We start from the raw sequence: 15167 nt of genomic DNA on the forward strand, positions 1-15167 counted from the left end.
GACTCTCTGTATTGAACTGTTGACGGTTAGAGAAGTGATAATATCCATTCCCAAAGTCCTCCATAATGGTTACTCTAACACAACATTTCCAGGCGAGCAAGATTGGGAGCATCAGCTAATAATCCCACTCCCAAAAATTATTTGCATATTGGAAACTATGTGAAAACTAGTTAAGATCATGATTGCATCTGTTGTGTATGTCCACTGGCCCCTTAACATAGTGGAACAGGCAGCTAAAGTGATTAAGAAGCCATAAGGGATATTTGCCTTTATTAGCCGAGGCACAAAAGTTGAGGAGCTGATATAGGAATTGTATAAAATGTTGGTTACACTGCAGCAAAAGTATTGTATGCTGTTGTAGAATCCAGATTACAGGAGAGATGTGATTGCACTGGAGAAGGTGCAGAGAACATTTGCCAGGTGTTGCCTGGCCTGGAGAATTTTAATTATGAATAAAAATTGGATAGACTAGAATTATTTTCCTTGGGGAAGAGAAGACGAAGTGAGGACATGATTGAGATGTATGAAGTTACGAGGGGCATGGAAGGGATAGATGGAAAAATGTTTTCCCCTTGTTGGAAGAATCAATGACTGGTAGCATGGATTTGAGGTAAGGGACAAGACATTTGGAGGGGATGTGAGGAAGAAACCAGAAGGTGTTGGGAATCTAGAACTCATTGCCTGTAAAGGTGGTAGAGGCAGAAACTCTCATAGCATTTAAGAACTATTTAGATGTGCATTTGCAAATGCAAAGGCATACAGGTCTGTGGACCAAGTGCTGGAAAATGCAATTGGAATAGTTAGATGGATGTTTTTGACCGATGCATACTCAATGTGTTGAGGGCTTTTTCAGTACTGTAGACCTCTATGAAACTATGTCTGCCATGAACCAATGGTCAAATAATTCAGTAAAATGTGCTCACTAAACTCTTAAATGAAGGATGGCTACTTGAATGAGGTACCAAGTCGGCTTTCAGTTCTTAATGGAATCACAGCATTGCAAGAGTCTGGATCATTGAAGGAGACATGACACAGGTTGGAAATTCGAACAGAGCTTTTTGCAAGTAAGCAACTCTTTTGTCTCTGCGCTTCTGTTTTCCTACTTGGGAGGTTTCCAACAGGAAGTGGCAACTGGCTGACAGCAGGAGATTAAAAATGGTTGTCAGAGACACAGCTTGCTAGAAGAAGAAGGGGGAGGATCTTATGGCATGCTGGCAGTGTCCCTATCTCTGGGGCAGAAAATTCTAAGTTCAAGTCCCATCTGATTCAGAGGTGTGTCATGACATGTCTGAACAAGGTGATTAAAAATAATTACACTGCAGCTGGCTACACAGTACGTGATAACCTGCCACTGACACTGCATGATTGAAACAGTGCAGATGAACACAAATGTTGACAGTCACTTAAGTCCAGAGAGGGTGAGTGAAGGCTGATCTTGCAAAGTTCATACAATTAGGAGGTGGGAGGGTGGGGTGGAGCTGGGGGCTGGCACAGCAGAGACCTGTGATTTCTTCATGGGTTCTTACTCAAACTGTTCTGTTTCTTCAGCCCTCCTCGACAAAAATGTTTTTTTTTAATTCACTTTATGATGCCTTGCTGCCATACCAACAGGTTTAGAAGCAGGTTAAAATCTGTTTCATGGTTCCATTCATGCACAAAAAGCAACAAAATTATTTATTCATTACAAATCAAAACTTATTCAATGGAGATGCAGAGATAATGGGGACTGCAGATGCTGGAGATTCCAAGATAATAAAATGTGAGGCTGGATGAACACAGCAGGCCAAGCAGCATCTCAGGAGCACAAAAGCTGACGTTTCGGGCCTAGACCCTTCATCAGAGAGCTGATGAAGGGTCTAGGCCCGAAACGTCAGCTTTTGTGCTCCTGAGATGCTGCTTGGCCTGCTGTGTTCATCCAGCCTCACATTTTATTATCAATGGAGATGCAGAACTGGTTAACACAGTTTGTATTATGAAAAATATAAAAGCAAACTCATCTAAATAAACCAAAACATGCACACCAAGTAAAGGGAGAATAGATTTCTCACTACAGAAATTCAGTTCGGGACAAATAAAAACACTTTTGATCCATAAATATTAGTCCTTTTTAGATTATTCATTCATGGGTTGTAGGATTTGCTGTCCAGGCCGGAATTTATTGCCCCCACCTAATTGCCCAGAGGAATATTAGGGGTCAACAGCATTGCTGTGGTCTGGAGTCACATGTAGGCCAGACCAGGTAAATGTGGCAGATTTCCTTCCCTAAAGGACATTAGTTTTATTTATAACAATCAATATTATTTACATGCAATGGTGAGATTGGACCTGTGGCTCCAAAATGTAGACCATGGGTTCCAGATGGATTACTTGTCCAATGGCATTAGCACTATACCATAACAACTCCAAGTTCTGGAAGGTAAAATGGATACAGTGTGGAAATGTTCAGATGACTGTCAATCTAACATTCTCGCAACATGTGTGGTTGTCTCTGGGGTCTTGGGTGCAGACACAGCTTGCACAGGAAACGTTGTATCATGATGTCTTTGCATCACACTTCAAGAGGATAATCAGGTTTCAAGATAGTTTCTTTTCAGAAACAGGGGAGAGGTGAAATGGACAGCCTTTCCTCAATAGACATCTACCCCAATTCAAAATTAAAGAATTTCTAAGTCAAATCATTCAAAGAAGGCAGTTGTAAAACCCAGGCAGGTAATTTCTGAGAAGCCAGTCTAAGCAACTAGCTGGAGTCATTTGATTTCTCAGAAGTGTCTTTTTTAAAGAAATGTTCTAATGTCTTTGCACTGTTCCATTTGTAAAAAAAAAGTTGAATCCTGCTAGCTCCACAAAACTTGAATGAAACCATTTTACCACCACTTTTGAAACCTGAAATCCTCAAAAAAAAGAAGCCTCCATAATAGCAGTCACTGATGTAATCTAAGAAATGGAGCAATTTAAGGATAAATCTAATAGAGTAGTTTGAAATTATGAAGGGTTTTGATTAAGCAAATAAAGAGAAAATGTTTCCACGAGCTCATGGTTCAGTAATGAAAGTACAAATTTAAGAGGTGTACAAAATGATCAGAAATATAGATAGAGTTGACAGCCAGAGACTTTTTCCTAGGGTGGAGGTAGCTATACAAGGGGGCATAGTTTTAAAGTAAGTGGAGGTAGATATAGGGGAGACATCAGAGGTAGGTTCTTTACTCAGAGAGTGGTAGGGGTGTGGAATGCATTACTGGAAAGGGTAGTGGAGTCAGCCTCATTGGGGCAATTAAGTGGCTATTAGATAGGCATATGGATTATAGTATAAAGTAGGGGTGGAGGTTAGATAGACATTAGGATTAGGTTAAAAGTTCGGAACAACATTGTGGGCTGAAGGGCCTGTACTGTCCTGTACTGTTCTATGTTCTATGATATGCCATAACATTGATTAATTATGTAGAGACAGTAAGAAGATGTGAAATTTCTATTATTGCCGAAGCACGTGGAAATGGCAAGCAAATGTAAGCCCTATTATATAGATTAAATAAATCTGGTTTAAAAAAAACCCTGTAGCGATGATCAAACACGTGAAACTTTCTTTTTATTAATCCCGAGAATATTAGGTAATTATAAACTGCTTTAATGTGTTTTTCAACTTGCTCCTAATTGACATAACGTAGTTGTAGTTAGCAGTAATAATAACGTCTGGAAGGATTATGAAGACTATTTACAAGAGCAAAATGCTGTACTATTAATTGTCCTCTTGAACAGCAATGCAAAGACATCATGATACAATGTTTCCTGAGCAAACTGTGTCTGCCAAGACCACAGAGACAACTGCACAAGTTACCACAATGATACATTGACAATCATTTGAACATTTCACATTTTATCTTTAATACTTTTAAGAACCTGGGCTGGTGATGATGCAGAGCTGATGTCACTCCACAAATAATGGATTTTTCACTTTGCCTTTAGAAATAGAGAGTGAAGATAAGATAAAAACAATCACATATACTTCAGACTCAAGTAAATTGCTAAATGGTTAGAGATTTTTGACGATAATGGTTTCAATATCATTATACTCTATTCTGTAGATTGCTATTTTGTGCTGTGTGTAGGATATTTTACTCTACTAACTCACATTAAACATGAAGCTTCCTGATAAATGCTGAAATAATTATTTGCTCAGTCAAGCCAATAGAGTCAAGTTCCAGAATAAATTTTTGTGTACCTAACTCAGAAGAGGAAGTCTGTTCAAGTTTCTACTTATCATCAGTATCTATCAATTCCTGTTCAAAACTGTGAAGTAGATAATGGCTGGATCAAGTTGTCATGATTAATGGTTGATTATGCCACTGATATAAATGTCCATGTTTTTACATGAAGAATCACTCCCCTAGGTAAATTAGCAAAGAGCTTATGCCTTTGTAGAACCATTATACACCAGACATGTCACCATTGAATGAGTTACTCAGCAAGAGAGAAAGCCAGATTTTCCAACATGAGAGTTCAGATTTTGTTCTTACTTTCATTTACTACTCATGCAGTTTAAATAATATAATTCATGATACGACAAGAATGGGTACAACTTTACAAAATACGTTTATGCTGCAAGGTATAGCTAGAACTGTTAGCTTTACAGTCAACAATCATCTCCATTGCATTTAAGGGAAATATATGCAGTTGCAACGAGTAATTTCCAGATAAAACATAATTCAAAAAATCTTGTTCTCCCATGGTATTCAGAACTATTTTCACTATAGTAATATTGTGAGAATTTTAACAAATGGGTTAATTGATCCACCCTTAATCAATATTGACAATCATTGAAGGAAAGTTATGTGCTGATTCAGAGAAAATGGGTGACATTCTTAACGAGTACTTTGCATCAGTATTCATCAAGGAGAGGGACATGGCGGATGTTGAAGTTAGGAATAGATGTTTGCTTACTCTAGGTCAAGTTGACATAAGGAAGGATGAAGTGTTAGGTATCCTAAAAGACATTAAGGTGGACAAGTCCCCAGGTCCAGATGGGATCTATCCCAGGTTACTGAGGGACGCCATAGAGGAAATAGCCGGGGCCTTAACAGACATCTTTGCAGCATCCTTAGACACGGGTGAGGTCCCGGAGGACTGGAGACATGCTAATGTTGTCCCCTCGTTTAAGAAGGGCTGCAAGTATAATCCAGGTAATTATCAACCAGTGAGCCTGACGTCAGTGGTAGGGAAGCTACTGGAGAAGATTCTGAGGGATAGGATCTATTCCCATTTGGAAGAAAATGGGCTTATCAGGGATAGGCAACATAGTTTTGTGCAGGGAAGGTCATGTCTTACCAACTTAATAGAATTCTTTGAGGACATGACAAAGTTGATTGATGAGGGAAAGGCTGTAGATGTCATATACATGGACTTCAGTAAGGCATTTGATAAGGTTCCCCATGGCAGGCTGATGGAGAAAGTGAAGTCACATGGGGTCCAGGGTGTGCTAGCTAGATGGATAAAAAAACTGGCTAAGCAACAGGAGAGAGAGGATAGTAGTAGAGGGGAATTTCTCAAATTGGAGACCTGTGACCAGTGGTGTTCCACAGGGATCTGTGCTGGGACCACTGTTGTTTGTGATATATGTAAATGATCTGGAGGAAGGTGTAGGTGGCCTGATTAGCAAGTTTGCTGATGACACGAAGATTGGTGGAGTAGCAGATAGTGAAGGGGACTGTCAGAGATTACAGCAGAATATAGATAGATTGGAGAGTTGGACAGATAAATGGCAGATGGAGTTCAATCCAGGCAAATGCGAGGTGATGCCTTTTGGAAGATCAAATTCAAGGATGAACTATACAGTAAATGGAAAAGTCCTAGGGAAAATTGATGAACAGAGAGATCTGGGTGTTCAGGTCCATTGTTCCCTGAAGGTGACAACACAGGTCAATAGGGTGGTCAAGAAGGCATATGGCATGCTTTCCTTCATTGGGCGGGGTATTGAGTACAAGAGTTGGCAGGTCATGTTGCAGTTGTATAGGACTTTGGTTCGGCCACCTTTGGAGTACTGTGTACAGTTCTGGTCGCCACATTACCAAAAGGATGTGGATGCTTTGGAGAGGGTGCAGAGGAGGCTCACCAGGATGTTGCCTGGTATGGAGGGTGCTAGCTATTAAGAGAGGTTGAGTAGATTAGGATTATTTTCATTAGAAAGATGGAGATTGAAGGGGGACCTGATTGAGGTCTACAAAATCATGAGGGGTATAGACAGGGTAGATAGCAAAAAGCTTTTTCCCAGAGTGGGGGACTCAATTACTAGGGGTCATGAGTTCAAAGTGAGAGGAGGAAAGTTGAAGGGAGATATGCGTAGAAAGTTCTTTACACAGAGGGTGGTGGGTGCCTGGAACGTGTTGCCAGCGGAGGTGGTAGACGCAGACACGTTAGCGTCTTTTAAGATATATTTGGACAGGTACATGGATGTGCAGGGAGCGAATGGACACAGACCGTTAGAAAATAGATGACAGGTTAGACAGAGGATCTTGATCGGCTCGGGCTTGGAGGGCTGAAGGGCCTGTTCCTGTGCTGTAGGTTTCTTTGTTCTTTGTTCTTTATTATCAATGTATTCTGCAGTGAAGGGCAACTGGATAATAATTAGAAGAGATTCTATTCTTCTTTTTCTAGCACAGAGGCCAATTCAAGTACCCTACCACAACAAAGAATGGTAGTTGCTGATTACGAGGAAATACCAAGGTGAATCAGGTAGCATTGAACTTACTGACAGTGACATGTGGTAACACTATATTATACAGTATTGAGTGTTGATTACTTTTATTCATTCATGGGCTGTGGGCAGTGCTGGCTGGTCAGCATTTATTGCCCAGCCCCAGTTGCCCTTGCCCTTGCCCTTGAGAAGGTGGTAGCAAGCTGACTTCTCAAACCACTGCAGTCCACGTGCTTCAGGTAGACCCACAATGCCCTTATGGGGGGTATTCCAGAATTCCAGTATTTTGATGAGTGACAATGAAGGAACGAGATATATTTCCAAGTCAGGATTGTGAGTGGCTTGGAGGGGAACTTGCAGGTAGTGGTGTTCACATGTATCTGCTGCCCCTGTCCTTCTAGATGGAAGTGATCATGGATTTGGAAGGTGCAGGCCAAGGATTTTGGCTGAATTTCTGCAGTGCATCTTGTAGATACTAGACACTGCTACTACTGAGTGTCAGCAGTGGAGAGAGTGGATGCTAGTAGATGTGGTGCCAATCAAGTGGGCTTCTTTGGCCTGGATAGTGTAAAGCTTTTTGAGTGCTGGGATACAGTTGCATTCATCCAGGCAAGCAAGGAGTTTTCTATTATACTCATGACTTATGCCCCATAGATGGTAGATGGGGCTTTGGGGAGTCAGGAGGTGGGTTTCTGCCGGGTGCTCCGGTTTCCTCCCACAGTCCAAAGATGTGCAAGTTAGGTGGATTGGCAATGCTAAATAACCCATAGTGTTCAGGGATGTGTAGGTGCATTTGCCACACGAAAAGCAGGGTTACAGGAATAGGGTAGGGTGATGGGTCTGGGTGGGATGCTGTTTGGAGGTTTGGTGTGAACCTTTTGGGCTGAATGGCCTGTTTCCACACTGTGTGGTATTCTATGATTCTCTGAGGAGGTGAGTTACTCTTCGCAGCATTCCTAGTCTCTGACCTGTTCTTGTAGCCACTGTGCTTATGTGGTGAGTCCAGTTGGATTTCTGGGCAATGGTAACCCTAAGGATATTGATAATGGGGGATTCAGTGATTGTAACATTGTTGAGTGTAAAGGGGTGCTGTTAAGATTGTGCCTGGCATTTTTGTGGCATAAATATTAATTGCCACTTGTCAGCCCAAACCTGGATATTGTCCAGATCTTGTTACATTGGAACATGGACTGCTTCGGTATCTGCGGAGTCGCAAACGCCACTGAACATATTGCTTCTCATCTTATGATGGAGGGAAGGTCATTAATGAAGCAGCTGAAATTGGTAGGAGCTAGGATACCACCCTGATGTCCTACAAAGATGTCCTGGAGCTGAGATGACAGGCCTCCAACAACCAAAACCATCTTCCTATGTGCCAGTTATGGTTTCAACTAATGGGGAGCTTGCCCCCCCAATACCCATTGAGCCCAGATTTGCTGGGGCTCTTTGATATTACACTCAGTCAAAGGAAGCCTCTATGTCAAGGGCTATCAATCTCTCTTCACTTCTGGAATTCACCACTTTCGTCCATGTTTGAACCAAAGCTGTAGTGAGGTCAGGAGCTGAGTAGCTTTGGTGAAACCCAAACTGGGACCAATTAGCAGGTTATTGCTGAGTAGTATTGCTAAACTGAGTACTATTTTTAATAGTGCTGCTGATGACATCTTCCATCCCTTTGCTGATGTTCGAGAGTAGACTGATGGGGTGATAATTGCCCACGTTGGATTTGCCCTGTTTTTGTGTACAGGATATATGTGGGCTATTTTCCATATTGTCGGGTAGATACTGTTGCTGTAACTGTACTGAAAGAGTTTGATTAGGGGAGCAGCAAGTTCTGGAGCACAGGTGTCTAGTACTATTGCTAGAATGTTGTCAGGCTCCATAGCCTTTGCAGCATCCAGCATCTCCAACCGTTTCTTGATGTCATGTAGAATGAATCAAACTGATTGAAAACTGTTAACTGTGATGCTAGGGACCACCGGACGAGCCTGAGATGGACCATCCATTGTTGTAAATGGTCCAGCCTTGTCTTTTGCACTGAAATGTTGGCCTCTTTCATCATTGAGGATGGGGATATTTGTGGAGCCTCCTCCTCCAGTGACATACGTAATTGCTCACCGCCATTCACGACTGGATGTGATAGGACTGCAATTTGTGGTTATCGTTGACTGCACACTTTTACAGATTATCACTTGACCTTTGCCTGTGGCAACCCATTGAAGGCACTGAGATGGAAGGAAGCAAAGCAACAAAAAGAGCGATGCAGTTTAAACAAAATTGAGCGAGAGATGTTTCTAGGGTTTATCAAAGTATCAGTCAAAATGGTTAGTTTTAGGAGTTGTCTTAGGGAAGGAGAGGGTGCAGAGGCAGATTGCTTTGGAGAAGGAATTCTAGAATGTGTGAATTAAACGGCTGAAGAGATTGCATCTGTGGTGGTGCAGATGGAAGGGGAAGTACAATAAAGAGAATTCAGATGAGTGAAGTACTGAAAAGAGCTGAAGAAGCTTAGGGAAACAAGAGAAGATGAGTGCCGGAAGTAATTTCAGTATCAGAATGAGAATACTAAATTTGGACTGTTTGGGAGACAGGACTGAATGTAGATGAATAAAGGTGATTGGAGAGTGTGAATTTGTGTAGGATAGGTTACAGACAATATAGTTTGAATTAACAAAAGTTATCAAGGGTAGAGTGTCTGTGGGTGTGCAAGATAGCACTAATAACATCAGGTCTGGAGGTGGCAAGATTCTTGGTGATCCAGAGGCGATGGAACTGGAGTCTCACCTTGTGTGAGCAGAGATTCAGCTTGAGAGTGTTTGTGAAGTTGCAGAGAATCATTGACAACATTTTGGAGCTTATGGAAGTGAATGTGATGACATGTCCAGTCTTCGTCATGGTAAGAGATTATAATAATCCAGGAGTAGGTTCGTCATGAACAATACAGACATTGAAATGGTGGAGATAGTGATGAAGACAGAGAGCTTGACGTCTTCTCTGTATGTCTGAAACAGAGATTTGAATCAGAGTGTTGTTCATTTCCTGAATGGCAAAATGAGTGGCATGCCACATTTTCAGTACTTGGTCCTCAACCTTTTACAACGGTTTCAATGAATAGACTGAATGTATTGTCGCCAAATTTGGCTATCATGTAAAAATATCAGAAAGGCATTTGAGAGTTAGTTACAAAACACTAAACTTTTTTGGAGTTCTCCAAAGATGGAAGCAGAGTTGAGGAGAGGCTCCAAAAATATCTGCATTGGCATGTTGATTCCAATGTGCCAAACTTGGTGCCACCTGTTTTATTGCATAATTGTTCTGAAAGGGAGATATTGGGGATTGGCTTAAGATCCACCTAATCTGATGATGGGACTTTGGTGGAAAAAAGACAGAACATCTTGAAATCTTATTACACAGATCTTCATCCTACATCTCCTAGTAGTCTTAATCACAACATCAGACTTGCTAATGTAACCGGTGTCTGATTTCTATCTTGCAGTAAAGTACATCTTGTTTAAGACAAGAGTCACTTCTCATTAAGACTTACCTGTGGTTCTCCTCTACTACTTGATACAGAGTAGATCCAGTCAGGAAAGAGGATGGTGGCAACAAACTACTCCAAGCCACATACTGACGGTGCAGCACGTACAAAATGGTGATCAGTTGTGTGGGCTAGAATTCAGTTTAGGTTCACCAAAAATATGGTGCCCATAGTGGAGATGATTGCTTAATAGCACAAGATAACAACGGTAAAAATAGATGCTAATAGACCAAAGAACAGAGAATTCCAGTGGACCCAGGAGTAAGAGGACATTTACAGTTTTAAAGATCTTTAAGGCTTTAAGAATGACTAATACAGACAGTTGGCAGATTGCAGACAAACCAATGGAAATACCAATAAGGGTAAAACTTAACATTTAAGGGAAAAGCAATTTAGTCAAGATGTTTCAGAGATAGTAGGAATGGCAGATGCTGGAGAATCTGAGATAACAATGTGTAGAGCTGGATGAACACAGCAGGCCGAGCAGCATCAGAAGAACAGGAAGGTTGGTGTTTTGGGCCTAGCCCCTTCAGAAACCTTCTAAACATGGGCCTAGGCCTGAAACATCAGCTTTCCTGCTCCTCTGATGCTGCTGGGCCTGCTGTGTTCATCCAAGTCTACACCTTGTTATCTTAATCAAGGTGTGGTAAGAATGTTGAAGCAAGTGTGAGCTAGAAACAGTTACAGACTGAATTGGGAAGAGGAGATGTTGGTGGCTGGTCCTGTTTAGAGGTTCAGTGAGGAAGCAAACTGGCATTGGATCTCTGAATAAATTTAAGAATTCCTAATGAGGAAAAACAAAAGTTTTAAATGAATTGTGCGTAACAGGATGAGAAGGCTGGAAGTTAAAAAGCAGTACTTACAACTTACAATAAGCTTTGTCTCCAAAGTGAGTGGACGCAGGAGGTAAAGCTACAACAAGGAAATAGAGACCAAAATAATTGAAACTGAGGTTGCAGCAATAGTAAAGTGTAAAGCTGGAAATAAGGCAATAAATGCGCATTTCACATTGAATCGAATACACAGAGCCTAACATATGATGATAGTAAGGAGACTATTGAGGCTACGATATTAAAAGGAAAGCAATTATTTAAACCACAGTTCAGTTGAGAAGAATTTCTTAAGGTCGCAGGCAACAAGCATTATTTGGAAAAGTCCTGAAAAAAGAATGGGCATTGTTTTTGAGACTAAGAAAGACATTAATATCATTCATCTTGCTTGATTATATTTCTCCCATAGGGCAGGAAACCTCTATTCGACTGCAAAAACAAGAGAAAATCCTTAGTAAGCAGCACTGAAAAGCAACATTACTATATTGAAGTAGTAAGACACCAAACAGAAGAGAGTTCAAAAGCCTTTAAACCCAAAATTAATCCAGCATAGAAATGCTACAGAATTTAAAAAGTTTCAAATTCAGATTAAATATTCACATTAAGACCACAGGTGAAATGATAAGGTTAATATTAGACACGTACAAAATGGTGTTCAGTGGCCAAATAGAACACAGGATTATACATCTTGAGGACAACAGATACCACAATTACTTCCAAGTGAGACATTAAATCATAAGATGAACAAACTGAGACAACAACATTCAAGAAGCTTGACACTATCCAGGAAAAAGCAGCCCACTTGATTGGGACTGCATCCACAAGTATCCATTTCCTCCAACACCAAAGCTCAGTAGCAGCAGTGAGTACTACCTACAACATGCACTGCAGAAATTTACCAAAGACCATCGGACAGCACCTTCCAAACCCACAATCACTTCCATCTAGAAGGATAAGACTAGTAGATATTTGGGAACACCACCACATTTCAAGTTCCCCTCCAAGCCACAAACCATCCTGATTTGGGAATATATCACCACTCCTTCACTGTTGTTGGGTCAAAATCCTGGAATTCCCTCCCTAATGGCATTGTGGATAAACCCACACCTGTTGGACTGCAGCTGTTCAATGAAGTAGCTCACCACCATCTTCTCAAGGGCAGCTAGGAACGGGCAATAAAAGCTGGCCCAGCCAGCAATCCCCACAAAATGAATAAATTTTAAAAAACAAATTTTATGGACAAACACTACAGTATTTAAGAGGATCTACAGTAGGTGATGTTTGAACTCATCAAGATGTTAAAGAAGTTGCAAAGACTTTTGTTGAATTTCTATAAGCTTTTGACAATTACTTCAAACTAAAGCAATTAAATTCTCTTTGAGGGTCTAGGCCCGAAATGTCAGCTTTTGTGCTCCTGAGATGCTGCTTGGCTTGCTGTGTTCATCCAGCTACACACTTTGCTAACTTAAATTTTGACTGAGCAAGATTTAACAAAGGAGTTCAGCAATTGTTTCCTTCACATAAAAGTGTTATTATGGTAGAACCACCAGTATTATTGACAATACACAATGCATTCCAAGAGGAAATTTGCATCGATATGATTTCAACAATTAAGTTTGGCCTGTTTATGTCAATCGATACCACAGTAATTTTAGGTTTGAGACAAGTATCTCATTTTTTCAGGTCATTTTGCATTGTAAAGAAACAGCTCTCAGGATTAAAGGTATGTGACAAACAACTCTGCAAATCAAAGGGTGTAAGATGGTGAAGTGTATATACATTATTCATAATCATGAAACCTCACTTCTGTACATGCTTGCATGCCTTGGCCTCAACCTACTAGAATAGCAGGAAGAGTTTAATTATCTCCAACAAACAGGTCAAGAGAGATCAAGTTATGACAAATCTGTTCAAAGAAGACCCATTTAGATAATAACTGGTACAGGAGCAGACAGTTATTAAACAACTAAGTCAAAGGACACTCACAGGATCACAGCAGTGTTAGATTCTAAAGGACCCCATTTGGTCCATCGTGTCTGCACTAGCTTTCAATGCGTTACATCCTTGTTATAACTTGGCATCCAAATTGTGTACCATACCCCAGCTCAGTTCTAATAAAAGTGTCTTATATCAGTTTGACATCATCTTTTTTCTCTTGTACTCAATGTCTCAAACAACAATTCTGAAAGCACTGTCTACTTTCTTAACTGCTCTCTCGATCCGTTCTCCCACTTTCGATGATGTGTGCAAGTATACAGGTCTGTCTGTTCCTGCAGCCCTTTGGAATTGTACCTTTTTTATTTCATAGTCTTCCAATTAAAATGCATCACTTCCAGCACTCATGCTGAATTTTGTCCGCATTATGGCGGACAGGGGAAATCAGCACCCTGCTATATGGACAGGGTCTTGGAGGTCTTCCTGCATGGGACAGTATACACAAGGTACTTCTTCCCCAACTAGGGCCAGACATGAAATCTATGACAACAGACTGTGAAAGCCCGGTCTGAAGATGTTACACAGATTAAAGAACTTTCGGCTGACAGGAGGAAGGCATATCACTGAAGGATTAAGCTCAATGACCTTTTCCATTCTGCCAGTGTAAGTGCCATCATCTTTGCTTTGATATCTCCCTCCCTCTCTATCTCTGCTTCTGCAGAAGTACCAACTTGGGTGAGACGGTGAGCTGTGATGAGGATGCAGAGATCCTTAAGCATGATCTCTTCAGGTTGGGTGAGTGAGCAAATCAATGGCAGATGTAGTATAATTTGGATAAATATGAGGTTATTCTTTTTGGAAACAAAAGCATGAAGGCAGATTACTACCTGAATGGCTCTGCTTCTGGATTTATGAAGGGGGTATCATGTTTGATAAATCTGTTGAAATTCAATGGAGATGTAACTAGTAGAGTTGAAAAGGGGGAGCTAGTCGGTGTGGTATATTTGGACTTTCAGAAAGCGTGTGATAGAACGCCTGCATAAAAGATTATTGTGCAAGATTAAAGCGCATGTGTTTAGGGAAAGTGTTTGAGATGGGTAGAAAACTGGTTAGCAGAGAAGAAACAAAAGAATAGGAATTAATGGGTCCTTTTCAAATTAGCAGGTGGTAACTCAGGGGTGCCACAGGGATCGGTGCTGGGACCCCAGCTATTCACAATATACATTAATGATTTGGATGAAGGAATAAGACATAGCATCTCCAAGTTTACACACAACACCAGGTTGGGTGGGAGTATGAGCTGTGATGAGGATGCAGAGATCCTTAAGCATGATCTCTTCAGGCTGGGTGAGTGGGCAAATCAATGGCAGATGCAGTATAATTTGGATAAATGAGAGATTAGCCACTTCAGAAGCAAAAACAAGGCAGCAGATTACTACCCGAATGGCTGTACATTGGGAGAGGAGAGTGTGCAGTGGGACCTGGGTGTCCTTGTGCACCGGCCACTGAAGGTAAGCATGCAGGTGCAGCAGGCAGTAAAGAAGGCAAATGATATTTTGGCCTTCATTGCGGGAAATGTTGAGCACAGGATCAGGGATGTGTTGATGTGTTGTTGCAGTTGTACAGGTCCTTGATGAGACCACACCTGCAATATTGTCTCCTTTGGTCTCCTTTTCTGAGGAAGGATACCATCACTCTTGGGAGAGTGCAGCAAAGGTTTACCAGGCTGATTCTGGGGATGGCAAGTCTGATATATGAGGAGAGATTGACTAAGTTAGGATTGTTTTCACTGGAATTCAAATGAGTGAGGGGGGAATCTCAGAGATACTTATAAAATTCTAACAGGATGAAACAGGGTAGATCTAGGGAGGATGTTCCTGGTGGTAGATGTGTCCAGAATCAGGGGTCACAGACCGAGGATTCAGGGTAGACCATTTAGGACAGAGATGAAGAGACTTTCCTTTATCCAAAGAGTGGTGAGCCTGCTAGATATTGCACTTGGTGAGAATGGGATCAAAGGTTATGGGGATAAAGCAGGATCAGGCTGCTGAGTTGGACGATCAGCCATGACCGTGATGAATGGCGGAGCAGGCTTAAAGGGCCAAATGGCCTTCTCCTGTTCTATCTTCTACATTTCTATCCATCTCCCACCAAAGCTTATATTCTATCATCCCTTATTCAA

The sequence above is a fragment of the Stegostoma tigrinum genome, chromosome 13 (assembly GCF_030684315.1).
Source record: "Stegostoma tigrinum isolate sSteTig4 chromosome 13, sSteTig4.hap1, whole genome shotgun sequence".
Classification (NCBI taxonomy): Eukaryota; Metazoa; Chordata; class Chondrichthyes; order Orectolobiformes; family Stegostomatidae; genus Stegostoma; species Stegostoma tigrinum.